This window comes from Neofelis nebulosa, chromosome 4 (assembly GCF_028018385.1).
Source record: "Neofelis nebulosa isolate mNeoNeb1 chromosome 4, mNeoNeb1.pri, whole genome shotgun sequence".
NCBI classification, from domain to species: Eukaryota; Metazoa; Chordata; class Mammalia; order Carnivora; family Felidae; genus Neofelis; species Neofelis nebulosa.
In genome coordinates this window covers 168,029,956-168,056,260 of record NC_080785.1, presented here as the reverse complement: position 1 = coordinate 168,056,260, position 26,305 = coordinate 168,029,956, and the positions used below count along the sequence as shown (strand labels likewise).

Below are 26,305 nucleotides of genomic sequence, written 5' to 3'. Positions count from 1 at the left end.
ATCCTATTTAAAAGACCTATCAGTAAACTATGAAAAGTCTTCATTGTTCAGAGGAGTGACGTGTAAAATGCCACCAATCAAAAGGAGACGTGTCGGCGATCCGCAGTCCTGAGGAGGTTTGTCTGGATCCGAATGTGGTCTCTTTCCTCAAGGCATCCGATGACTGGGATCTCCTAAAACTCCTAAAAACCACAGTTTCCTGCAAACTGGCTGGTTTCAAAAGGCCATGATCCAAAGGCCTGCGCAGGTCCAGGTAGGAAGAGTCTGAGTCCGCACAGGAGTAGGACTGAAAGCACACTTCTAACAGGTGCGGTTTCTGACCCCAAAGTGAGGTTAATTTTAAGTGTCTATTATTTTACAAGCAAAAACGAGTTTATTGGGAATAGCAAGGATTGCAAATCAGGACAGGCAAGAAATGGCCGATCCATGGGCAAGTTCAGAGAAGGAAGGAGAGGATGCTCTTTTACAGGAAATGGGGAGAGTTGGGAGGGGTTGTGGTAAAGAAAAAGTCCGTTGGGACAAACTGGGGGTTTGAAGATGGTGCCTTCTCATTGGCTGGTCTATGACCACCTCTCAACGGCAGAGCTGTGATGGTCTGTCATCAGCTGGGCTGTGACTGTCCTGCTCAAAAATATGGGAGGAGGAGCCAGACACACGCATCTTCCCTACTTGTCTGTGAACGACTAGAAGAAACAGTGTTGCTGATGAGGTGAGTCTAGTGGTGGTGGGAATGAGTCCTTATATGGAGCTCCGGGCATAACTGCCTTGGGGACACTGCTAATATCTGGAAAGGCATCTTTCCAATGTTTGTTGTCCAAAATAGCTCTTAGATGTTTACTTGAAAATCGACACCAGAATGGAAACCTGTACTTCCTCCCTGCTAGAAATTGTGCTGAAAAGGATGTTTCTTCCCATGAAGGATGGGTAATTGATTGGTAATGCTTCACTCAGAGGTGTTTCCTTATTTCCAGTGGAGGAAAAATGGGCCAGGCCTTTCCCTTTTCCTGCAGACCACTCATGCTTCTGTTGGTCCGCCCCCATTGGACACAGATCAGTTTCTATCTCTGTGTCACATGGCCTCCAGGGATGATGCCCTGGTCCTGGGTGTGGTGGGAGTCTGGTTGTATTTCGGGTGGAGTTGGGCTTCATGTCTGAGATGATGTGTGAGGTGAGCAGTCCCACTGGGGCTGGGGGAAGGAAATGGTAAAGGGAATGTTCAGGAATGTGGTAGTTTAAATGGAAAATCAAGATATCTGTACAGTGTTTGCAGAGAGGAATGCTTATGTCTAGTCATTCCAACCACTGTCAGAATGGGCCTTCCTCTCTGCTGTCCTCAGTTCACCAATCGATACGACCACTGGTCACATGGATACCACACACTAATAAGGCTCAGATATAGCTGCACTGAACTAGAACAGCATGGAAGCTGTGGATCAGAACCACGCTTCTGTTTCATCACCGGTGGAAAAGAGTTCAAGCTGGACATATTCCATGGAACGCTCTTTTTCTTAGCAGACCCATGACATACATTGTCAAACTGGCTTATAAGTTGTTAGCCCTTCTGCATACCCAGTGGCAGTTTTCCTTCTGAAGCTGGAGTTCTATTCTTTGTAGTGCCTTCAGATTCTGACTGAGAAGTTTTGCTGGGATGCCCATTGATGTCTGTAGGCTGTGACTCTGCACGTGTTCTGTGTGCCTTTAGTGGCTAGCCAGTTCGTGTGACCAACCCAGGTGCACAGAAAGGCCCAGGATAATCGTGTATTATGATCACATCCTAGGACAGTCAGTGCATGTAAAGAGGGGGTGACACTGGGGAGCACCACGGGGGCGAGCGAGCAGAGCAAGAGGGTGGGCGGCCATGAGCACAAGGCCATGTGGGCAAGTGTCTGCAGTGCCTGGATCGGCATGGAACATCACTGTGTGCTCTGGGCCGACGGTGTGGGGCATGAGGGAGGCTCATTATTTATTACTGGACAGTATAGAATCTGGGAAAGAAGGCTCAGTTTCAGTGACCATCCTGAGTGCTTCCTTTCCTCTTGTGTCCTCTGGAAAATCACCTGCATTTGTAGGCCTCAGGCAACTCAGACAAGGAGATAAAAAATATCTATCTTACAGATTTTGCTCAGGGGAAACTGGATTTATATATGTTGGTGGAGTTCCTTTATGGAAGGAACACACTGCCGGATATGAGTAAGCAGCAGGTCAAGTGTTCACACAGCGACAATGGCAGTCATAGCCTCAGACACGGAAGCCGGCCCGGCACTCAGTACTGGGCTGTGACATTCTCTCGCTGAGCAGAAACCATTCACCCACCTGTCCTCGGACGAGGCACTTCCTTGTCTGTGATGTGTCGAGGCACATGAAGACCATGTTATGGTCATGTCTGTAAAAGGCTTGAAAATAGAGTCCAGTCCATAAAACTCACCAAATATTCCCTGTTTCTTGCTGATGTGCTGGCTGCCTCTTTATTCATAGTTTGAGCTGCACTGCATTCTTTTTTCTAGATAAGAACTGTGTGGGCACCTGGGTGGTTCAGTCAGTTCAGCATCCGGGTCTTGCTTTTGGCTGAGGACGTGATTTCATGGTTCATGAGATTGAGCCCCACGGTGGGCTCTCTGCTGATAGCGTGGAGCCTGCTTGGGATTCTCTCTCTTCCTCTCTCTCTGCCCCTCCCCTGCTCTCTCTTTTTCTCTCTCGAAATATTTTTTAATTTATTAATTATTTTTGAGAGAGGGCAAGCAAGGGAGTGGCAGAGAGAGAGAGGGTGACAGAGAATTGGAAGCAGGCTCCATGCTGACAACAGAGAGCCAGCCCCATGTGGGGCTCAAACTCAAGACCCATGAGTTCATAACCTGAGCCAAAGTGGGATGCTTAACCAACTGAACCACCCAGGTGCACCAATAGATAAACATTTTCAAAAAATAAAAACAGATAAGAACTATGATAATTTTTCAATGATAAATTTACACGTACCTCCTGATGGTATCTGGATTAGACAGCACCCGGTCTAGAGTAAAGGAGAACATCCCACACACATCATCCATCACATGTCTGAATGTGACATGTCAGAACACGTCCTCACGTGACTCATGTCACAGTGTGCCCCTCACACTGACACCTCTACCCTCCTTCATGAGTTGTGGTCATTTGATGCGCTAATCCAGGATGATCCTCTCTGACTACAGGTGTGGTCCTGGTGGTCTTTGGCTCAGGGCACCGACAAAGTCATTATCTTAGTCTTATTAATGTACTACAATCATGTTAATCACAAAAGTCTTAATAGATAAGAATTTTAAAAATTGATTCATAAGGAGAAAATCCATGAGGTCATATGTAGCTGGTACTATGACTAAGCATGTATGAGAATATGGACAAGAATTGTCTTAAATGAAAAACTGCAAGGCTGATTTGACAACCCATAAATGTAAATAGATAAAATATTTTTATATATAAGTCTCACCAGTGAAAAGTAAACAGGGTGTCATTTTGTTGCTATACAAAGCTCTATTTAATTAAAATATCAGGGATATATATTTAGGATGTTGGTGGGAATAGGAAGGTGAAAGAGTAAAATAATAATTTCAGGTAACACTGGAAGTTGATAAATTCACGACAAGGTATATGCAGTACAAACACACACACACTCTGGGTTCAGTATTTTACACCCCAAATTTCATGTCCACGTGGAACCTCAGAATACAACCTTCTCTAGAAATAAGTAGTTCAGGGGCACCTGGGTGGCTCAGTTGGTTTGGCGTCCGACTTTGGCTCACGGTTCGTGGGTTCAAGCCCCACATCGGGCTCTGTGCTGACAGCTCAGAGCCTGGGGCCGGCTTCAGATTCTGTGTTCCACCCCCCCCTCTCTGCCCCACCCCTGCTTGTGCTCTGTCTTTCAAAAATGAATAAAAACATGAAAAGATTTAAAAAAAAAAAAAAAAAGAAAGAAAAATAAGGTGTTTGCACATGTAAGGAAGATGAGGCCACACTGGATCAGGGTAGGTCTTGACCCAATGATGGGTGTCCTTATAAAACTGGGAGATTTGGACACAGAGGCCTGCACTGAAGACAGGGCTTGACCATGTGAGACAGAAGCAGGGATTGGCATGATGTATCTACCCCCTCAAGGAATGCAAAGGGTTGTGGGCAACCCCCAGAAGCTGGGAGGGAGGCCTGGGACAGTTTGTCCTTCAGAGCCTCCAGAAGGAACCAACCTTGCAAGACATCTTGATCTCAGGCTTCCATCAGCCTCAGTTGTGACACCACAGATGTCTGTCTCATGCTGTGTTATGGCAGCCCCAGGAGACGAATGCATTCTGAAGGAGGGAGGGGACCTCGGATATCTGAAGGACACCAGAGGCCACTGTGCCCCCAGCAGAGTGAGGGGAGAGGAGGAACAGCAGATGTGAGAGGAGAGGATGGGGTGGGTTGCATGTGCTGGTCAGTCAAGAAGACGGACTTTGGTGGTGGGTGAGTTGATCAGGCACCCGCAGAGGATCCTTCTGTTACCATGACAACAGACAGTAGGATGGATCTTTTTTTTTTAATATATGAAATTTATTGTCAAATTGGTTTCCATACAACACTCAGTGCTCATCCCAAAAGATGCCCTCTTCAATGCCCATCACCTACCCTCCCCTCCCTCCCACCCCCCCATCAACCCTCAGTTTGTTCTGTTTTTTTTAATTTAATTTTATTTTTCAATATATGAAATTTATTGTCAAATTGGTTTCCATACAACACCCAGTGCTCATCCCAAAAGGTGCCCTCCTCAATACCCATCACCCACCCTCCCCTCCCTCCCACCCCCCCCTCCCTCCCACCCCCCATCAACCCTCAGTTTGTTCTCAGTTTTGAAGAGTCTCTTATGCTTTGGCTCTCTCCCACTCTAACCTCTTTTTTTTTTCTTTCCTCTCCCCCATGGGTTTCTGTTAAGTTTCTCAGGATCCACATAAGAGTGAAACCATATGGTATCTTTCTCTGTATGGCTTATTTCACTTAGCATCACACTCTCCAGTTCCATCCACGTTGCTACAAAGGGCCCTATTTCATTCTTTCTCATTGCCACGTGGTACTCCATTGTGTATATAAACCATAATTTCTTTATCCATTCATCAGTTGATGGACATTTAGGCTTTTTCCACAATTTGGCTATTGTTGAGAGTGCTGCTATAAACATTGGGGTACAAGTGCCCCTATGCATCAGTACTCCTGTATCCCTTGGGTAAATTCCTAGTAGTGCTACTGCTGGGTCATAGGGTAGGTCTATTTTTAATTTTTTGAGGAACCTCCACACTGTTTTCCAGAGCGGCTGCACCAGTCTGCATTCCCACCAACAGTGCAAGAGGGTTCCCGTTTCTCCACATCCTCTCCAGCATCTATAGTCTCCTGATTTGTTCATTTTGGCCACTCTGACTGGCGTGAGGTGATATCTGAGTGTGGTTTTGATTTGTATTTCCCTCATGAGGAGCGATGTTGAGCATCATTTCATGTGCCTGTTGGCAATCTTGATGTCTTCTTTAGAGAAGTGTCTATTCATATTTTCTGCCCATTTCTTCACTGGATTATTTGTTTTTCGGGTGTGGAGTTTGGTGAGCTCTTTATAGATTTTGGATACTAGCCCTTTGTCCGATATGTCATTTGCAATATCTTTTCCCATTCCGTTGGTTGCCTTTTAGTTTTGTTGATTGTTTCCTTTGCTGTGCAGAAGCTTTTTATCTTCACGAGGTCCCAATAGTTCATTTTTGCTTTTAATTCCCTTGCCTTTGGGGATGTGTCAAGTAAGAAATTGCTGCGACTGAGGTCAGAGAGGTCTTTTCCTGCTTTCTCCTCTAGTGTTTTGATGGTTTCCTGTCTCACATTCAGGTCCCTTAGGATGGTGATTTCTCAAGATGAGTTGATCAGGCACCCGCAGAGTATCCTTCTGTTACCATGACAACAGACAGTAGGATGGTGATTTCAACCAAGGTGGTGGATCACACTGGGTTGGTAGAATGGCTATGATGTGGAGGTTGAAGCCCAGATAGTATTTGAAGTTAGAGCCATCAGAATTTCCTGGCTTGTAGGTGGGCTGAGAAAGAGGTTCAAGGAAATCTTCCCACGTGTCAATACTTAACAAATAGTTGAATCATTTTAATAGAATTCCATCAGCATTATACCAAGTTTTTCTTGGAACTTCACAAATCCCACTTCAAAATTTTATACATAGGAACAATTGTTCAGAGACATGAATTTTTATAAAATGAGGTACAGGGACTTACCCCAAACTGAACAGTCATCAAGAACTTGTATGTCCAGGGGCGCCTGGGTGGCGCAGTCGGTTAAGCGTCTGACTTCAGCCAGGTCACGATCTCGAGGTCTGTGAGTTCGAGCCCCGCGTCAGGCTCTGGGCTGATGGCTCGGAGCCTGGAGCCTGTTTCCGATTCTGTGTCTCCCTCTCTCTCTGCCCCTCCCCCGTTCATGTTCTGTCTCTCTCTGTCCCAAAAATAAATTTAAAAATGATGAAAAAAAATTAAAAAAAAAAAAGAACTTGTATGTCGGAAGCATAATGATGAAGGTATGGATGTACAGATGTGTATTTGCATAAGAATCAAAGATCATCACTTAAACCAGAAACTCCTTCATGGCCTATCGCGTTAAACAATGTCTAGGGATGTGTGTTATCAGGACCCCCAGCTGGGCACAGCCACAGGTGTGATGTGTTGCAATACTCAGGTGTGCATTGTGTTCTGCAAGGAAGGTCACAGCAGATCCTGTTTGTAATCAGTCCCTGTGAAAGTGGAATGTAAAAGGCTCCATTTCCTTCTTCAGATGGTGCACTGACAACACACCAAATAAAAACAACACCTGAATTTTACTCTTAAAAGTGTGAGCACTACGGTATGTGACTTATATCTCAATTTTCAAAACAAATTTAAAGGCCACAATAGCCAGGAAATCATGCTTCCTGGGCACTGTTGAAATGCTTAATGTCGCAATGGATTTGCCCACTCTATTTAATGGAAGCGGACTCACACCATGTGGCCTGGTGTGGCTGGTGTCTTCCACGTGGTATATAACATTTTCACTATTGGTTCACGTGCATGATGTGTCCGTGCCTCATTCCTTTCTGGGGCTGAATCACCGTCCGTCCTGTGTATACGCTGCACCCTGTTCATCCATCCACGCACTGGGGGACACTTGGGACGTTTCCCTCTTGTGGGTCCTGAATAGTTTTGCACCTGGCATTCTGTGCACACATCCGGGAATCTGTTTTGATTTGGGTAGGACTCAATACATGGGTCACATTATAATTCCGTGGTTAACTTCTTGAGAAACAATCAAGATTTTATCCACATCAGGTGCCCTAGTTTACATTCCCCTAGCCATGCACACCTGTGGCTGTGTCCTGCTGGGATCGCGGGATCCCACGTCTCGTGGGGGCTGAGGACACAGGGCACGTTTGGTTGACCTGAGACCAGAGAAGTGGGGCGGGGATGGAGAGTGGGGCCTCGCGGTGTCAAAGGGTCAGGTCAAAACCCAGGAAGACCTTATCTTCTGTTTGGTGACATCACCGGTCATTGAGCTGTTCTTAAATACAGGGGATACGTGCACCGCCACCCTGTGTCCACCGCGGACTCAAGGGTCGCCGGGCCCTTCTGTTCTGTCTCTTCCTGATCTGGCGCCGGACAAGGGAGGCTCCGCGGAGAAAGTGAGTCAGATTCTCGGGACAGAAGGAGGGTGCAGACGGGTCAACGGGCCAAGAGTGTATTCTGCTGGGAGCCCACCTGGGGCTCACAGATCCGGCACAGGTGTATCGCGAGCCGGACCCTCAGGGGGCAGGAGGCGGGGCCTGGGGGAGCTGTCCAATCTGGGGCCCCAGGGGCCGTGTCAGGGTTACCCTCCAATCAGACCGTGAAGGGCCGCAAACTGTCCTATCACGGCGCGGGGGCCGCAATTATATCCCGGGAACCGTCCAATCAGGCCCGGGGGCGGGCGCGATCCCACCTCGTGGACGTGAATCCGCGTTCCCCGCGGGCTCGGGCTCCTCTGCGCGGGGCTGGCACCCGCCTGGGGCCGCAGTGCCGAGTGGAGGACGCCTGGAGAGCCCGGAGCGGAGCCGCCAGAGGGTGAGTCCGGCGGGATTGAGACGGGGTGGGGGGGCGCTCGTTCCAACTGGCCGGAACCGTCCGGAAGTGGCCGCGGGCCCACGTCTCCCGGACCGCGGTGACCGGACCCGAGTTTCAGCCCTCGTCCGCGGAGTGGGGTTCTGGTGTCCTGTCCCCTTCTCACGTGCTGGTTTCCGTGTTACCAGCTGAGTCCCTGGCTGGTGGAAGAAGGCCGGGACCACCACCCGTGGGGCGGTAAATCTGGGGAACTCATGATGGACCTAAGAGAGAAATGCAAATCCCAGCTTGTCTGAGGACACTTCAATACAAAAAACTCCAACAGGGACAATGTCCAGTCTCAGAGATCCTCCAGTGTCTCCAGTGAAACAGAACCGGGGCGTGGCTGTTCTTTAAGAGGGGGATGGGCAGGAAAGCCCAGTGTCAGGATCCGGCCACTGCGGTGGAGGAAGGCCTCATCGGCTCATGTCCCCAGGGCCTTGTTCCTCAGCTGAGTGGATGGTCAGAGTGTGGGCCACCCGCAGTTCAGGGGCCTGTGGGGAGGACAGTGGCCTGGGTAAAGTTTGGGTAGGAAACGGGCGGTGGTGGACAGTTGGTTAAACCAGTGTCAAATGAAGATTCCCAACTGAGTAAGGAGAGTCCTGTATTGAGGGGGAGGGGACTGTTGCACTAGAGGCAGGGGCCTTGCAGGGGGACGGGGAGGGGGGGGTGGCTTTTGCACTGGGGACAATGGCTGTGCAGGGGGGCAGGGGCCTGCAGGGGATCGGGGGGGCAGTTGCATTTGGGGCAGGGGCTACATCGACAGGGAGGACACTGTGAGCCTAAGACCTGCGAGTGTCTCAAGAGTCATGTAAAAGGAGAGGAGGAAAGAAACCAGGCATGAGCAGGTGTGGTGCTGACGTGGAGGTTCCCTGAGGCCAGCCTGTCCCCCTGTCCCCAGGAGGGGCTGTGTGTGGCTCAGCCTGAGAGCAAGCCCACATTCAGGGGTCTGGAGGAAGGGGAGAAGCCAAAGCACTTTGCTTCCCAGCACTTTGCTGGGACCAGCCAGCATTTTGTGCCCCTTGGTCATGGGGACAAGCAGCTGAGCTGATCGTGGATGAGGCACAAAGTGTGGATTTGGGGGCTTTGTGCATGGCCCTGTCGTGGGTGAGCCAGGGGGGCTTCCTGTGAGTCTTCTCTCTCTCTCTCTCTCTCTCTCTCTCTCTCTCTCTCTCTCTCTCTCTGTTTTTATATTTATTTTATTTATTTTGAGGCAGAAGGTGTGAGCAGGTGGAGGGGCAGAGAGACAGGGACAGAGAATCCCAAGCAGGCTCTGAACCCTCAGCTCAGAGCCTGATGTGGGGCTCGAACCCACGAACCATGACATCACCACCTTAACCAAAATCAAGACTCACATGATTTAACACTTAACCAACGGAGGCACCCAGGAGCACAGGGCTCAGGTAGGCGTCTGCAGGTCACCTGTCACCTGTGAGCAGCGCTGTCCCTGTCCAGCTCAGCACGGATGGCTCTGTCCTCCGCCAGCCTCGCGTTGAGCAGGTGTAAAGTGCCCGAGTTCTTTCTGCCTCCTTTCTTCCTCGGGTTACTGGGGGGCTTTATCCAGAGAGCGTCCCCTGGGGAAAAGTGTCTCAGGACAGAACTGTCCTTCTCCATGAGGGTTGGGGGCTCCACGCCTTCATGCTGTGGTGACTCCAGTGTTCACAAGCACTTAAGACCTTTGTGCCGTATTTGCAGGTGTATGATTTTTCTGTTGTAGTGTGTGAGTGTGCTGTCCCTGGGGACTGCTGTTGTTTTCCTCTCTTTGCAGCTCTACCCCTGTTCTCATCACCAAGCAGTGTACGGCTTGATTTTGCCCCTGTTGAACTTGCAATAAGGGAGTAATCCTAGAATAGTCTTTGATGTCACGGGAGCGTGCGGTTTCACAGCCCTGCTCTGTCTCACTTGGGCAGGTTTCCTGGAGAAGGGAGGTTCCTGGAGAAACTTAGTTACCTGAAGGAGGGAGGATGCGTGTGCATCCCCTGGCCAGGAGCCATCCTGCTGGGAGCTGACCTCTGGATAGGCGGGTCAAACACGTGTGTACCGCCAGCCTATCAGGGAGCAGGAGGTGGGACCTAGCAGATCTGCCCAATTCGGGGACACAGGGGTGGTGCCAGGATCACCTTCCAACCAGAACGTGAAGGGGCTGCAGGCCGTCCTATCACGGGGTGGGAGCGGGTTTCTAAGAGCAGTGTCCAATCAGGTGTCAGGACCTGAAGCAATGCCCAATCAGGTCACAGGGGTGCATAACGCGGTGCAATTATATCATTGTGCTCAGAAACCATCCAATCAGGCTCGGGGGTAGGCGGGATCCCGTGCTTTCCAAGGTGGCTCTTCCAGTGCAGCTGGGTCATAACCACATACCTCCCTCTGCTCTAGGTGTGGTGTCCACATTCTTACCTGCCACAGTCCCAGAACCACCAGGAAGATGCTCTGAGAGCCTGGAGTGGGACTGAGAAAGGCTGAGTCATGGGCCCAGGTCTCCCAGATCCCAGGGGTGTGGCCCCGAGTTATAGCCGTCTTCCCGAGTGGGGTTCCGGTGTCCCATACTGGTTTTGGGGTCACCGTCGGTCCTCACCTGACTCTCCATCCTTGTCCGCGAGGTGGGGTGCAGGAGTGGTGGTCCCAGGACCCCCAACCCCAGTTGTTGGCAATGTAGGGGGGCAGAGGGCGGAGGGGCCCACCGCTGCTTTGGTGTTCGGGTCTGGGACGACCCCCCACGGATCTGTCTTGTAACGACAGTTGTGTCCTGCATGGGCTGATAGTACTGCCTTCACACAGGCCTGAGGTTTGGGTAAACGGCCTTGTCTGCTGTTCTCTGGCGAAGAGTAAGTTTCTGTCCTTGAGGAAGTACCTCCAAGTGCTGTCCCATGTTGTTCTGGGGCTCATTGTGGGAGTGCCACCAGAGCAGGGTCTCAGGAAGGTCCTGGAAGGGCCGATACACACAGTTCCGCACCCTAAGGGGAAGTGGGTGCGGGAGTGATTAAAAATTCATAAAATCCTTAGGACTCTGAAAATTCAGTGAAGGAAGATGTGGTCAATTCTCATTAATTTAAGACTTGTTATCATGAGGATACAGTTAAAAGTTAACTGCTTTGTGAAGGTGTGAACAGTTTCCGCTTCCATAAAACCACCCAGGTGCCCTAGAGCTGCCCCTCCCACCGTAGCCGTGACCGCAGAGTGGAAGCCATGAGGCTGCACCTGGCTGTCCACACTTTTAGGCATATATTTGCCCTATAATACGTTGGGTCAGCATGACACTGAAATAATTAAACGTTTCTTAGGTTCAAGTGGCAAGAAAGACATCTTGCAGAAACCTCAACGTGAGCTGGAATCAGGTCTCTTCTGCCTCAAAGACAGCCTTTCACGGGCCTGTGGAGCCTGTCTACCTGGAAGGATTCCTTCCGCTTTCATCTGACCCAGTCTCTAGCTTCCTCTTCATTTTGAGGGATGTTTTCGCTGAGCATAGACATTTAGTTTGACAGATAATTTTGCTTTTAGCCTTTAAAATTATTTTTTTATGTTTATTTTTGAGAGACAGAGACAGAGTGAGAGTGGGGGTGGGGTGGGGTCAGAGAGAGGGAGACACAGAATTTGCAGCAGCTCCAGGCTCTGAGCTGTCAGCACAGAGCCAGACTTGGGGCTCCAACCCACGGATGGTGAGATCATGACCTGAGCCGAAGTTGGTGGCTCAACCAACTGAGCCACCCAGGCGCACCTGCTCTTAACATTTTAAATATGCCACTGCACTATATTTGTGCTGCCATTAGTTCAAGTAAGAAATCAATGTCAACCTTGTTAACCTTCAAAATGAAACTCTTAGTTATTTTACCAGCAAATAAATAAGTAAATAAATTTGGTAAACTGGCTTATTTACAGACAGTAAATAATTACAGTCTGGAACAAGCGATGGCAGAACCACACAAGTCCAGAGAACAAACGAGACAAACAGTCTTCTAGTGGAATGTGAAGGTTGGGAGGGTTGCTGTGAACCAAGGGTGCATTGTAGGAAACTAGCAGTTGGACGCGTTGTGGCTGCTCACTGGCTGGGCTGGCAGAGGGTGAAAGCCTTTCTTCCTGCTCCTGGGGGAGTAAAGTATTAGCTGAGGTCCTACTGACTTGCAAAGCTTTTCTCTTTCTGTGGGATCTGCAATTAAGCACGAGTGGTAGTGGACAAGGGCTGCCTTGCTTTTCTCCTGAGTCCATTCTAAAGCACATTTCCATTTATTAATTTTCACACTTGCCCCTTTCAATCAACCTCCTTCCTCAAAAGCATTGCTCATCAAGAGTCAGTTTTTCCGTATTTTAGTGTTTTTGTCTTTTGCCAAGAAGAACTTTTCCTACTTGTGTCTTATGTTTGGGGGAACGTACAGAGCAGTGGGAACCAGTTAAGGCCACATTTGAGACACAAGGAAGGTTGGGAGGGAGAAACTCTCAGGCACTTGCCAATTAAATATTCTATCTTCTGGAGGTGATAAGCTTTGGAGATTATCTCAAAGCATTGAGCCAACATCACATTATTGGGTATATCATTTATTTTTTTATTTTTTTAATGTTTATTTTTGAGAGAGAGAGTGAGAGTGCATGAGGAGGGGAGGGGCAGAGGGAGAGGGAGACACAGAATATGAAGCAGGCTCCAGGCTCTGAGTGTCAGCACAGAGCCCACTGTGGGGCTCGAACTCGTGAACCACGAGATCATGACCTGAGCTGAAGTTGGACACTTAACCAACTGAATCACCCAGGTGCCCTCAGGTATATCATTTTCTTAAAATGTTTTGAGAGGCAATAAGTAAATAAATAAACAAATAAATAAAATTAAAATATTATACAGTAAAGAAGTAACATGACAAATCCAAATTGTAAGATGGATCTAATCCGGGACCCCGAGTCTGAAGGCAGCTCACTGAAATGTTTATTGGCACTTATTCCAACCTCAGGGGGAAAGTTCTCCCTGTGGAGGCAGACCCAGAGTCCTGTATGCCTCCTGGAAGTTCCCACCTGGGAGACCCTGAGGGCAGATAGTGGGCCCTGCAGAAGCACAGGGCGAGAACGAACCCAGGGCATGTGGGAGGAGACAGTGCGGGGGAGAACACAAAACTTAGTGGTGAAGTTTTTGAAAAAAAAATAGTAAAACTTGAAAGGTATTTTGAAATAGTATTTTTATCTCAAACTACTTGGAACCAAATGTGTTCTCAATAATACAGCCTGTAAGGTTGCAAATGAAGAGACCATGAACTTGGGTACGAATCCTAAGTCAGTTAATAGGTCAAGCGAAGGAAAGACTTGATTTTCTGAACTTTCTATCCCTTCCAAAAACTCATGGGATGCTCATGAGCCTGTTCCTGAAAGGCCAGAAGACCAAGAAAAGGGTTCCCCCTCCCTCAAGTGTTTTATAAATGCAGACAAGGGCAGGGCATCTCTCGGTGAAGAGAGAAAAAAACAACAGTGAGCTAAAGGACCCCAGACCAGGGCCAAACATCACAGGAAGGCTGTGGCACAGATGTGGTCTGCTGGTGTTCCGGGAAACCTTCACTGTCACATCACCACGTGGTGTGCAAGGCAGTCAGGGTTTGCTGTGTGTCTAGACATGTCACGTGCATCCAAGAGTCTGTGCCCTGGAGTGTGGTGACACAAGGGCTAGCGGGCAGATGCTGAGAGGGGCCTTTCCAGGGAGACTGGAGAGAACCAGGAGGTGTCTTGTCAGTAGACGAAATCTTGGGGTTGCAAGGTGGGAGGATCCAGGTCTTCCTCTCTCTCCGGAAGGGTACCATGAAGACTGCTCTTCCAAAGCATGGTTATTTCAAATAGAAGCGACCAATCTTTTCCAATACTGAAGCATACCTCCCTTTCTCATTGAGGGTCAAAGTCAACAGGGACCAGTGCAATGGACGTGCTGTGATATCTCAGGGTGGGAGTCTAGGAGTTCTGGAGGGTGGATATGAGATTTAGAAGGACTAACCACAGTGCTTTCGGACATGGTGTAGGGGTGGGGGGATGTCTCTCCAGTTTGTCAATTGAGCATCAATAGTGCCATTAGTGTGTTAAACTAAGCCTGAGGATTGTGGATGGTATGTGCAGGGAATGTTTTGTAAAACCAGCTTAACAGAACTGGTTCACGGAAGCACCTGACTGGCAAAATGGGTTCACCAATCACTATGAAGTTTGAGAGGTGTTCCCCAGGTAAGGATAATGTTTTCTCACAGCACTGCAGCCACAGGACAAGCACTGGCTTGTCTGCAAGTGAAAATTTCAGTCCAGTGAGAAAACAGGTAAACCATGACTAAACTGTATTCATGTCCAGGAGAGAGGGAGCTGTGTGAAGTCCATTTATGCAGACGTGTTTCCCTGGGTTGTACTTGGACAGGTGGGACCAGGGAGGTAGGCACTTTCTGTGGTTTTATTAATGTTTCCTTGCCAATATTAGTTCATGAACATTACCACTGTGTCATTAGGCCAGGGTTTAATGCATATACAGTGCTGAGTAGTGGGAATTGTTGAATCTCCAGTAGGGCCAGAGTGTTATTTGGTCGAAACCAATGTTCTCTCTTTTTACTGAATCAATAATTATTAGATTTTCAGTATTGTTTTTCCCTCTCTGAGGCCAATTATTGGGTATCCTTTGTTAATTTTTCCAAATTATCATTTGGGAGAACATCCCTTTGGACCAAGACAGATATTTGGCTTTTGGTTTCCTGGAGAGTAGTGCTTTTCATGGAAATATCAGTGAGGTGATTTCCTTTGGGCCACCATGGGGTTTAGCCTGGAGTGCCCGGGAACCTAAGTAGGGCCCAAGCAGCTAGCAAAGGTATAGCATCTAATACATTTTGGACATAGGAGTCATTTTAATTTTATCCCCATTGGAGGTAAGGAAGCCACACAATTTGTACAATATTCCAAAAGTATGAACAACCCCAAAGGCATACTGACAATTGGTATAGTCTGTGGTTTTACCCTTAGTTAAGGTACAAGCTCAGATAAGGGAATATAACTCACTTATTAGGCTGAAGTAGCCACAAGTAAGGGTGCTCCCTCAGTGATTTCAAAATTAAGTTGCAATAGCACACACAACCCATTCAACATTATCATCCTTTAGGTAAAACCTGCAGTAAACCATAAAAACTATGCCTTAGTTTCCCATACACTGCAATGGGGAGCCAAAAGGTGATCTGTCAGCATTGCCAAATTAACTCAGTCTGGAGTGGATATGTCTTCCCTTTCTATCCGGGTCCTGTTAACCAGAAGAGTATGCTAACCAGACGATTAGCAAACATGGAGTTAGTTAAAGGCTACTTGGGCGGATTCCCTGTCTTAAAGGAAGAGCAGCATTTTCTTTGAGGACAACTTGGAATTGAGTGTAATTGTCATCAACAGGTTCATTCATCAGGTGCTGTTTGCAATCCTAAACGCTGTTCCAGTCAGCAGGCTTAGGAAAAGCTACCACATTTGCCCGGTGGAGACTTTTATTGTGTGTTCTAGCATCTTGCCAGAAGTGAGGGGTCTGTTTCTCTAAATCCCTTTCAAGAATTTCCTGGCAGACTGGCTTCATCCTGTGTGTGGCCTGACCCCTCACCAACACGTATAGGGACTAATTGATATCAATCTGAGTAATCAGTTTGGGAAGTTTGAGTAAGTATGTTAAATTCTTCATCAAATCTATGGGGGTCTTCAGTCACTTTGGGAAACTCATTCACTCTGGCTCACAGTTCAGCTTTTTCATCCAGGGAAGAAATTGGGGTTTGTTTGGATCATCAGATTTAGTTTTAAAGGGGAAGGTTTTAACAGGTGCAGGAGAGGAAGGATTGGGGCAAGACTCAGAGGAACAGGGACTTTCAGCAGGAAGAGAGGAAGAGGGTGATGGAGGCAAATTTGCCTATTTTTTTCTTTTGTTACTTGTGACTTCGATGTTACAGCTAAGAAGTCACTGCCACATCCAATGTCATGAAGGTTTTTTCCTATATTTCCTTCTAAGAGTTTTGTTGTTTTAGGGCTTACATGTAGGTTCTTGATCCATCTTGAGTTAATGTTTGGGTATGGTGTTAGGTAAAGGTTCCACATTGTTTTTTTGCATGTAGATGTCCAGTTCCTTGGCACCATTTATTGAAATCACTGTCCTTTCCTCACTGAATGGTCTTAGCATACTTGTCAAAATCAGTTGACCATGTATGCAAGGATTTACTTCTGGGTTTTCTATTCTATCTGCTTGGTCTATATGTCTATCTTTATGCCCTTCCCACACTGTTTTGATTATAGTAGCTTTGTAGTTAACTCGTAAGCCAGGAAGAGGGAGACTTACAAATTTTGTTCCTTTTTGTCATAGACTCTAAGTCTAAAGCTCTCTTTTGGCCAGCAAAAGAGTGGGATGCAGGATGAAAAGCGAGAGATGGCTAATATCCAGGAAAAGACAAGAGCCCAGAATAAGGGTCCTTGCCCAGTTTTTATTAGGATCAGAAGACTGACAAACGTGGCTATGGATATGCACAAAGAGACAATGAATCTGTGAACATTAACTTGTGGACATGAGGGAAAGGGGGTCTTGAGCATATTCGGGGTTAGGGGTTTGGGTTAATACAAAAAAAAATTGGTGCTGGGCAGGTGGGCAGGAGGTTGTTTACAGTGGACCTGAGGCACCACCTGTTTATCTTAGCTAGCCTAGGGGATAAGACAGGTAGGACAAATAACCTCAGGGTTAACAAGGCACCTTTCTTTTGTTAATCATCTCTGCTCTGGGCTGCTTCACCTGAAGTGCAGGTCTATAGCCCAATTTACCTGCTTACCTAATTTGGTCCTTCCTTCCTATGAAAGCAGCTTTCTGCTATACTAAATTGGGGGGCACTTTTGCCCTGAATACCTAATCTTGCTTACCTCATATACCTTTGTATTGGGGGGTCTTTGCACCCCTCTCTATTCTGAGTGGGGGGATCTGCACCCCGTCTCTAGTCTAGGTGCCTTTGCACCCCCTCCTTATTCTGAGGTGCCTTTGCACCTCCCTACTCTTGTTTACCCAAACCCAGGTTGTGAGTATCCTATGGCTTTGTATTTCTTTATGCCTTGTTAACCCATTGGTGTAAGCCCAGGGGATTCCTAAGCTTATTCCCCACACCTTTTGAAGACTGTTTTGACTATTTGAGGTTGCTGGAGATTCTTTATGAATATTAGCATGGGTGTTTCTATTTCTGCAAAGAAAAAGCCATTGGGATTTTGATAGGAATTGCATTGAATCTGTAGATTGCTTTGAGTAGTACTGACATTTTAAAAATACTGTCTCTTTTTTTTGGTGGTGGGGGGCGCCTGGATGGCTCAATTAATCAGCATCTGACTCTTGGTTTTGGCTCAGGTCATGATCTCACAGTTTTGTGAGTTTGAGTCCCATGTTGGGCTCTGTGCTGGTGGCATGGAGCCTGCTTGGGATTCTGTCTCCCTCTCTCTGCCCCTCCAAGTCACGCTATCTCTGTCTCTCTCAAAATATATAAACTTAAAAAAAACCTTTTTTTTTTTAAGTTTAATTTTGAGAGATCACACAGATGTGTGAATAGGGAGGGACAGAGAGAGAGGGAGAGAGAAATTCCAAGCACAGAGCCTGACACAGGACTCCATCTCACAAACCATGAGATCACAACCTGAGCCGAAATCAAGAGTGGGATGCTTAGCCAATTGAGCCATCTAGGTGCCCTTAAAAAATATTGTCTTTCTGGGAATGCAACCTGGTGCAGCCACTCTGGAAAACAGTATGGAGGTTCCTCAAAAAACTAAAAATAGAACTACCCTATGACCCAGCAATTGTACTACTAAGCATTTATCTAAGGGATACAGGTGTGCTGTTTTGAAGGGACACATGCACCCCCCATGTTTATAGCAGCACTATCAATAGCCAAAGTATGGAAAGAGCCCAAATGTCCATTGATGGTTGAATGGATAAAGAAGATGTGGTATATATATACCATGGAGTATTCCTCGGCAATCAAAAGAATGAAATCTTGCCATTTGCAACTATGTGGATGGAACTGGAGGGTATTATGCTAAGTGAAATTAGTCAGAGAAAGACAAAAATCACATGACTTCACTCATATGAGGACTTTAAGAGACAAAACAAATGAACATAAGGGAAGGGAAACAAAAATAATATAAAAACAGGGAGGGGGACAAAACAGAAGAGACTCTTAAATATGGAGAACAAACAGAGGGTTATTGGAGGGGTTGTGGGAGAGAGCATGGGCTAAATGGGTAAGGGGCATTAAGGAATCTACCCCTGAAATCATTGTTGCACTATATGCTAACTAATTTGGATGTAAATGTAAAAAAATAAAAAAAAATAAAACAAGTTTAAAAATACAAAAATACTTAAAAAATTGTCTTTGAATCATGAATATATGATGTTTCCATTATTCATATCTTTTTTTTTTTAATTTTTTTTTCAACATTTTTTATTTTTATTTTTGGGACAGAGAGAGACAGAGCATGAAGGGGGAGGGGCAGAGAGAGAGGGAGACACAGAATCGGAAACAGGCTCCAGGCTCCGAGCCATCAGCCCAGAGCCTGACGCGGGGCTCGAACTCACGGACCGCGAGATCGTGACCTGGCTGAAGTCGGACGCTTAACCGACTGCGCCACCCAGGCGCCCCTCCATTATTCATATCTTTAAATTTTTTTTTTCAATGTTTTTTTTTTAATTTATTTTTGGGATAGAGAGACACAGAGCATGAACGGGGGAGGGGCAGAGAGAGAGGGAGACACAGAATTGGAAACAGGCTCCAGGCTCCGAGCTGTCAGCACAGAGCCCGACGCGGGGCTCGAACTCACAGACGCGAGATCGTGACCTGGCTGAAGTCGGCCGCTCAACCGACTGCGCCACCCAGGCGCCCCTATATCTTTAATTTCTTTCAGCAATGATTTGTAGTTTTATCTTATATGAGTCTTTTGCCTCGTTGGTTAATTCCTAAACACTTAATACTTTTTGATGATGTTTTAAATGGAATTGTTTTTGTAATTCCTTTTTAGATTTTTTATTTGATTTAGAAAAGAAACTTTTGTGTTTTTATCCTGATATTTTTCTAAGTTCATTTATTATTTCTAATGGTGTGTGTGTGTGTGTGTGTGTGTGTGTGTGTGTGTGTGTGATTTTTAGAGTATTCTACACCTAAGCTGTACAGAGATCATTTTTATTCCTTTCCAAGTTGGATGCTTATTTCTTTTCCTTGCCTAATTGCTCTGGGTATGACTTCCAGTACTCCATTAAACAGGAGTGGTGAAATTCATTCTTATTCCTGATCTGAGGGCATAAGTTTTCAGTCTCTCAACACTGAATGTGATGTTCTCTGGGGGTTTTTCTCATGCGGATTTTATTAAATGGAGGTGGTACCTTTCTACTCCTAGTCGATGGAATGTTAACATAAAAGGGTGTTGAATTTTGTTGCGTGCTGTTTCTGCATCAGTTTAAGATAATCCTTTGGATTTTTTCTCTTCATTCATTTTTCTCAGTAATGTGGCATATTGCATGGATCAATTTTTGTATGCCCAACCATTCTTACATTCCAGTGATAAGTCTCACTTCATCACAGTGTACAATCCTTTCAGTATGCTGCTGAGTTCTATCTGCTAGCATTTTGTTGGGGAGTTTTGCATACAAATTCATAAAGGATATTGGTTTGTAGTTTTGTTTCCTGGGGGGTGATGCTGGTCTCATAGAATAACTTGAGAAGTGTTCCTTCCCTCCTCTTCAATTTTTTGGAAAATTTTGATAAGGATTAGTATTCTTCACATGTTTGGTACAATACACCAGTGAAGCCTTCAGGTTCAGGACTTTTCTTTGGGAGAGTTTTGACTCGTGATTCAACCTCATTAGATTTCTATTTGGAATTTGTTTCCTCATGATTGATTCTCGGTACATTTTGTATTTCTAGGAATTCCCCCATTCCATCTAGGTTGTCCAAGTTTTTGCTGTACGTTTCTTCATAGTATTCTCTTGTAGTCCTTTTTATTGCTTTTTTAAAAGTGTTTTATTTTTTATTTTTGACACAGAGAGCATGAGCAGGGGAGGGGCAGAGAAAGAGGGAGACACAGAATCCGAAGCAGCCTCCAGGCTTTGAGCTGTCAGCACAGAGCCTGACACGCTGCTCGAACCCACAAACCGCGAGATCATGACCTGAGCCAAAGTCGGATGCTCAACCGACTGAGCCACCCAGGCGCCCCAGTCCTTTTTATTTCTGTAGATTCAGTAGCAATGTCCTGTCACTTCTGATCTTAGTAATTTGAGTCTCCTCTTTCTCAGTCTACCTAGCTAAAGGTTTGCCAATTTTGTTGATCTTCTCAACCAAGTTTTGGTTTCATTGATTTTCTCTATTTTCTTCTTCATTTATCTCTGCTCTAATGTTTATTATTTCCTTTCTTCTGCTAGGTTTGGATTTCGTCCCTCTTTCTCGATTTCTGAGGTTGTGAAGTCAGGTTGTTGATTTGAGGTCGCCCTTGTGTCTTAATGTAAGCATATGTACATACATTCTCCCGTAGCAATGCTTTTACTGCTCTCTGTATGTTTTGGTAAGTTTATCCTTTTCATTTCTCTCAAGAACTCTTTTTTAATGTTTATTTTTGAGAGAGAGGGAGAGACAGAGTGCGAGTAGGGGAGGGGCATAGAGAGGGAGACAGAATCCAAAGCAGGCTTCAGGTTCTAAGCTGTCAGCACAGAGCCTGATGCAGGACTTGAACTCAAGAACCACGAGATCATGACCTGAGTGAGCCGAAGTCCGACGCTCAGCCCACTGAGCCACACAGGCGCCCCTCTCTCAAGTACTTGTAAATTTCTCTTGTGATGCCTTCTTTGACCCATTTGAGCTATTTTTTTAATGTTTATTTTTGAGAGAGAAAGAGTGTGAACAGGGGGGACAGAGAGAGAGAGAGGGAGACACAGAACCGGAAGTGGGCTCCAGGCTCCCCTGTCTGCACAGAGCCTGACGTGGGGCTTGAACTCACAAACCATGAGATTGTAACGTGAGCCAAAGTCAGACGCTTAACCGACTAAGCCACCCTGGTGCCCCAATTTGAGCTATTTTAAAGTATGGTAATTAACATTGCTGTCAGAGAAAAGGTGCCGTTGCTGAAGAGAAACCATATGCTGTTGGGGTTGATGAGGGCAAAGGAAGTCCTCGTGCAGTTACAGTTACTGCAACCACCCATCCGCTTCTCTGTGTTTGAATAAAATGATAGCAATTTGAAATACCTGGAAGTAAAATCTAACTAAAATAATGAGAAAAGATAAATTAACCAGCTGCTTCAAAGAGTATGCAAGTTCTACGTGGAGAATAGCTGTCGTTGTCTTTATGCTCTCCTCTGTTTCTTGGTGTTTTACAAATAGGCTGGGGTACATAACAGAATAGCGGGTGATTGAAGGACACATGGCTGCATGCACCTTTGTGATATCCTTGGCAGTCGTGACACTGTTGGATGTGACTGTGCCTGTGTTGAGCTGAATTGTGTGGCCGTGGGGATTGCTGTGGCTGAGGAGTGTGTGTCCTTGTGACGTGGATTCTGCCACTGTTCCAGCCTCCGCACCTCATGCCATAGAGACCTGCTCCCTAGTGGGTACAGTTGTGCATCACTAATGATGCTTCTCAGCAGGAGGACACTTCGGTTCCTTATGGGAACACTGGAGCTCGAGGAGACCTTGGGACAGGCCCTGGAGAGAGAGAGACATGCTGCTGAGGCCCAAGGATTATGATTCCCCATAGGAAAGACTGGGTTGGGCTTTTGTTTCATGGCCACAGCATTCCCAAAGGATTGACAGGACTCAGCATCTAGTCACGGTCACTGCCAAGATCTCTCATAGGGAAAGGATACAGGGGCAGATTAGTGAGAGGAATAGGTCCATGGGCCCAAGTTTGGGAAGCAAGGCCCAAGCTTTTGGGTTCTCCCACTGGAGGCACACAGGGTGCACTTCATGAATTTTTTGTGACAGCTCATGTAAATTGTTGCCAGCCAGGGAGGCTCAGTACAGAAACAGTGCCAAGGTTTGTATCGGGGAACTGCTCACACAACTACTGCCTGCCTGTCACATGCCAACATTCCAGACTCCCAGAAGGAGGGCAGGAGTTCTGCTTGAACTACATTGCTTATAAAAACAGTATAGACGTAGCCAACCTTTCAAAGGACAGCAGTTGGGCCTGCTGTGTTAACTCTTGTCTACAGTCCAGGCCTTTGGCCCTTGGTTTACAGCAAAATAGTTATCAGTGGGAACCATATGGCAGGATGAGACCATCTGCCAGTGCTGATCTCTGTTATGATGTTTAAGGATAGTGGACTTTGGAAAAAAGAAAGGCTTTTCTTAGAAAGCCAGCTGGATTCCTCCTTAAACTTCTGTGTCCACCTTTTTGGCTGGCCTATCAATTCAGACACAACACAACTCTGCCCAGTAACTGGAAGTTGACCTGAATGTCTCCCACAGCTCAGGCAGTGTCAGCACATGTGACACACACAGGAAGTACAGTCCCAAAGGAGGCAGAGAGGGCACAGCTGTCAGGGTGTCCTGAGCACACATTGGTGCATCAGGCAGTTCAGGCTCAGAGGTCCCTGTGTGGCTTCTAATGTGGCCCCTTCTGCCCCTAGAGTTCTCTGTCCTGTCCAGATAATTTAGTTCAGTCCTTGACTTTAGGACTGCCTCACTCCCAGATGGCTTGCCTGCCCTGACCCCCTGCTTCATTCGCCTGGACAGTGTCTCCAGGTGCTCCATATGGGAATAACAGAGCCAGACTCACATGGTTCAGCCCAGCCGTCTGCACTCAGACACTCACAGCACTTTAGAAAGGTGGCGTGAGGTTTCCTTCAGGAAGGATTCTGAGAAACAAGGTTGACATTGGCCTCTGCCTTCCCCATCACCTCACTAGACACCAGACTTGTGTCCCACTTAGCCATTATAACATGACATTTTAAAACCAGCCCCTCCTCTCATCCAGACCTTTCCTGTGGAAGAGGCATGGAGAAGAGGAATAACAACATTTCCATGGAAAACATTTTGATACAACTTACTCAGACACATCCCATTTAAAAGTTGTTCAGGACGAGATGCTAAGTTTTCAAAAATGAATTTGCACAACCTCCCACTCATTTTGTCCTGATGATTTATCCAGCAAGTGGCCCGGAAGAGAGGAGTATGTTTCTGGAGACCGCCACCTTAGTACAGTGTGCATACCAGGAGGAAGGGCAAGGGAGGTGGGTCAGGCTTCCAGAAAGCAGAGCACAACTCTGATGAGAGTTGTGACATCAGAGCCTCATGTCAGGGGTGGACAGAGAGGTCACTGTCCCTGTGTTGTGCCCTCCCCAAATGAACAGCTTTTGGTAGGAATCACAAGTTAGCAGTACAGTCTGTGTATCAGATGATCGCTGCAAACATTTATGTCTGTTTTTACCATCCACGCATCGATCCAGAAGCAAGAGCACAAAACAGAAAGCCTGCAACCTCCCCCTCCTTTTTAAAATCATTACAAAAATGGGGCGCCTGGGTGGCGCAGTCGGTTAAGCGTCCGACTTCAGCCAGGTCACGATCTCGCGATCCGTGAGTTCGAGCCCCGCGTCGGGCTCTGGGCTGATGGCTCGGAGCCTGGAGCCTGTTTCCGATTCTGTGTCTCCCTCTCTCTCTGCCCCTCCCCCGTTCATGCTCTGTCTCTCTCTGTCCCAAAAATAAATAAAAAATGTTGAAAAAAAAATTAAAAAAAAAAAATAAAATCATTACAAATTTACTCAGACCCCGAGCAGTAAATTCAGCATTTATAGTGTTGGCATTAGGGCTGCCAAGCAAGATCATGGGCTAGAATGCAGGCGAGGCTAGGGGAGTGGTACGCCAAGGCAAGAGCTTTTACAAACGCAGTTTGCAACTCTGAGTTCACACCCACACTGGAAAGACCCTGATCCGTAATACCCATTTCCAAAGTGTGAGTGCACATCAGGTGGCCTAAAACTTTTAACTGTCAAGATTTTAAGCTTGAAGCATGCCCCTACCTTTATTTTCATGCGACGTCATTCATGTAAACTCCACAAATTCACAGCTGTAAGTATTTCTTCCCAATATTTACAAGTACTTCCAACAGTTCCTGAAACACTTCACAGTTTATTCAGTGTGTTTGTATGAATTAATGACGAGCTCCTCACTGCAACTGTTACTGTCCATAGAGAAAATATACATCACACCCCATGCATTTCCTGTTATCTGACTTGCCACAGTTTGCTTTCCTGAAAGGTCCCTATTTCCTTATAAACCACACCTTTGCCATGTTGGCAATCTCTCTTTTCTCACAAAAATACAAGACCAGGAGTGTTAACACTTGTTTGTGTCATGCCTCTACATCCAGGGCCTAGGATGTCCTGGTTAGCTTTAAACCTGACTGTATACATTTTGAGACTAAAATGCTGGGTATATGAGGGCTGCTCAGAAAATAGCATCAAGGTGCGACTGGGTGGCTCAGTCGGTTAAGCATCCGATTCTTGGTTTCGACTTGGGTCATGATCTCAAGATTTGTGGGTTTGAGCCCTGCATCAGGCTCCACACTGACAGCACAGGGCCTGCTTGTGAGTCTCCCTCCCTCTCTCTCTCTCTCTGTCTCTCCCCGACTTGCATGCACACACTTGCTCTCAAAATAAATAAAAACTTAAAATAAAATCAAATCATACCAGAAAGAAAAGTCCTTGAATTTGTACAAACCTAGTAACCCTGACAGAATAAGTGTTGCCTAAGTTGGTAATTAGTTGATTTCACAGTCCATAATTGCAATGGGATTTTTTAATATATCCCCAGAGTGAAAAGTAAAAAAGAACATTTCTTAGTATCCATGTTGGGGGATCACATGGAAATGCTGACAGCCTGAGAATGAAAGTCAAGTGCTCGCTGTCTGTTTTGAGGGTACTCTTGATTAAAAGGGGCAGGAATCACTACAATAGTCTAGAAGTCAGTGTCCAGTCTGCTTTTTGTATGTCTCATGCATATTTGACAGTTAATGAATTTGAACCGAGAAGTCTGTGGGGAAGACATTTAGGGAAATATTCACAGACTTACCCACATTTCTGTAATGAAATCCGGTATAACCATCTCCAACTCCATCTATACATTTCATTATGTCACAGGTCTCTATTCTTAATTCAAAACTTACTGTCCAGGTCACGCGGAGAAGTAAGGAAAAGAGAAAATTGCAGGAGATAAAGATTGCTCTTTGTAGAGTTTTGCATACTTACCAAATTTTGCATCAAACAAGACTATTTTAGTAAGAAAAATACAGAAGTGATATCCACTATGTGCCATACTAGAACAGTAAGAAAATTGCTAAAGTTCTGTTGTTCTAACGATACAGAAAAACTACGGTTTTGTTCATCTCAGCCTGTCAGTAGCCATGCTATTGGCTAGGAATGCCTGGGGGCACTCCCCTGAGCCATACTACTTGCGGTGAGCCCCCACAGACATGTCCCATCCAGAGCTAGTGTTGTGACTGGACTGTTCCTTGTGGTTCTTCATATGACTGTAAGATGCACCTCACCAATGGCCATCATGGAACTTACAAGAACTAGGTTTAATACAAGTCCTGGAGAGTACATAGCACACCTGGGCCACATAGCAAGGTTGTGAGTACAGAGTACATGCACACCGGGTGTTCTACATATGTTGGGGTCAAGGGTGGAGGGTGGTTCCCTATCTATTGGTTCTATTGGCAATTGTTTTATACAATCGGCAAGGTTTATTCCAGATGGAGCTTTGAAGTGGATGTACTGTCAGGCACTTACCTACAATACAGAAGAGTTAAGTTTTCTGTAACATTTAAAAAAAAAAAAAAGCACCTTTCTGTAACATTAAAAGCGCACTTGAAATTACTATGGTTCAAATAAATTACAAAGAAAGAAAAATAAATGGGAAAATCGGGGAACCCTATTCAAACATATGCACTCTAGCTGAAAGACTTGGAGAGTTATTTCTCACATGAACATTTTTTTGTGAAAGAACTGGAAATTCACTATTTAGGGGTCCATTTTTTTAAGTTTATTTATTTTGAGAGAGAGAGAGCAGGGGAGGGAAACAGAGAATCCCAAGCAGGCTCCATACACAGAGCCCAACACAAAGCTTGAACCTACGAACTGTGAGATCATGACCTGAGCGGAAGTTAAGAGTTAGACACTCAATCGACTGAACCACCCAGGCACTC

The 26,305-nt window shown here is 46.3% G+C and overlaps 1 long non-coding RNA gene across 1 annotated transcript in view; it reads left to right on the top strand.

The window, feature by feature from the left end:
* The first annotated feature begins 7,977 nt into the window (after window positions 1-7,977).
* LOC131510828 (uncharacterized) overlaps window positions 7,978-26,305 on the top strand; it is a 31,644-nt gene continuing 13,316 nt past the window's right edge. Inside the window, exon 1 of the long non-coding RNA XR_009261210.1 lies at window positions 7,978-8,105. This is a non-coding gene — a long non-coding RNA (uncharacterized LOC131510828). The remainder of the gene's footprint in view (window positions 8,106-26,305) is intronic.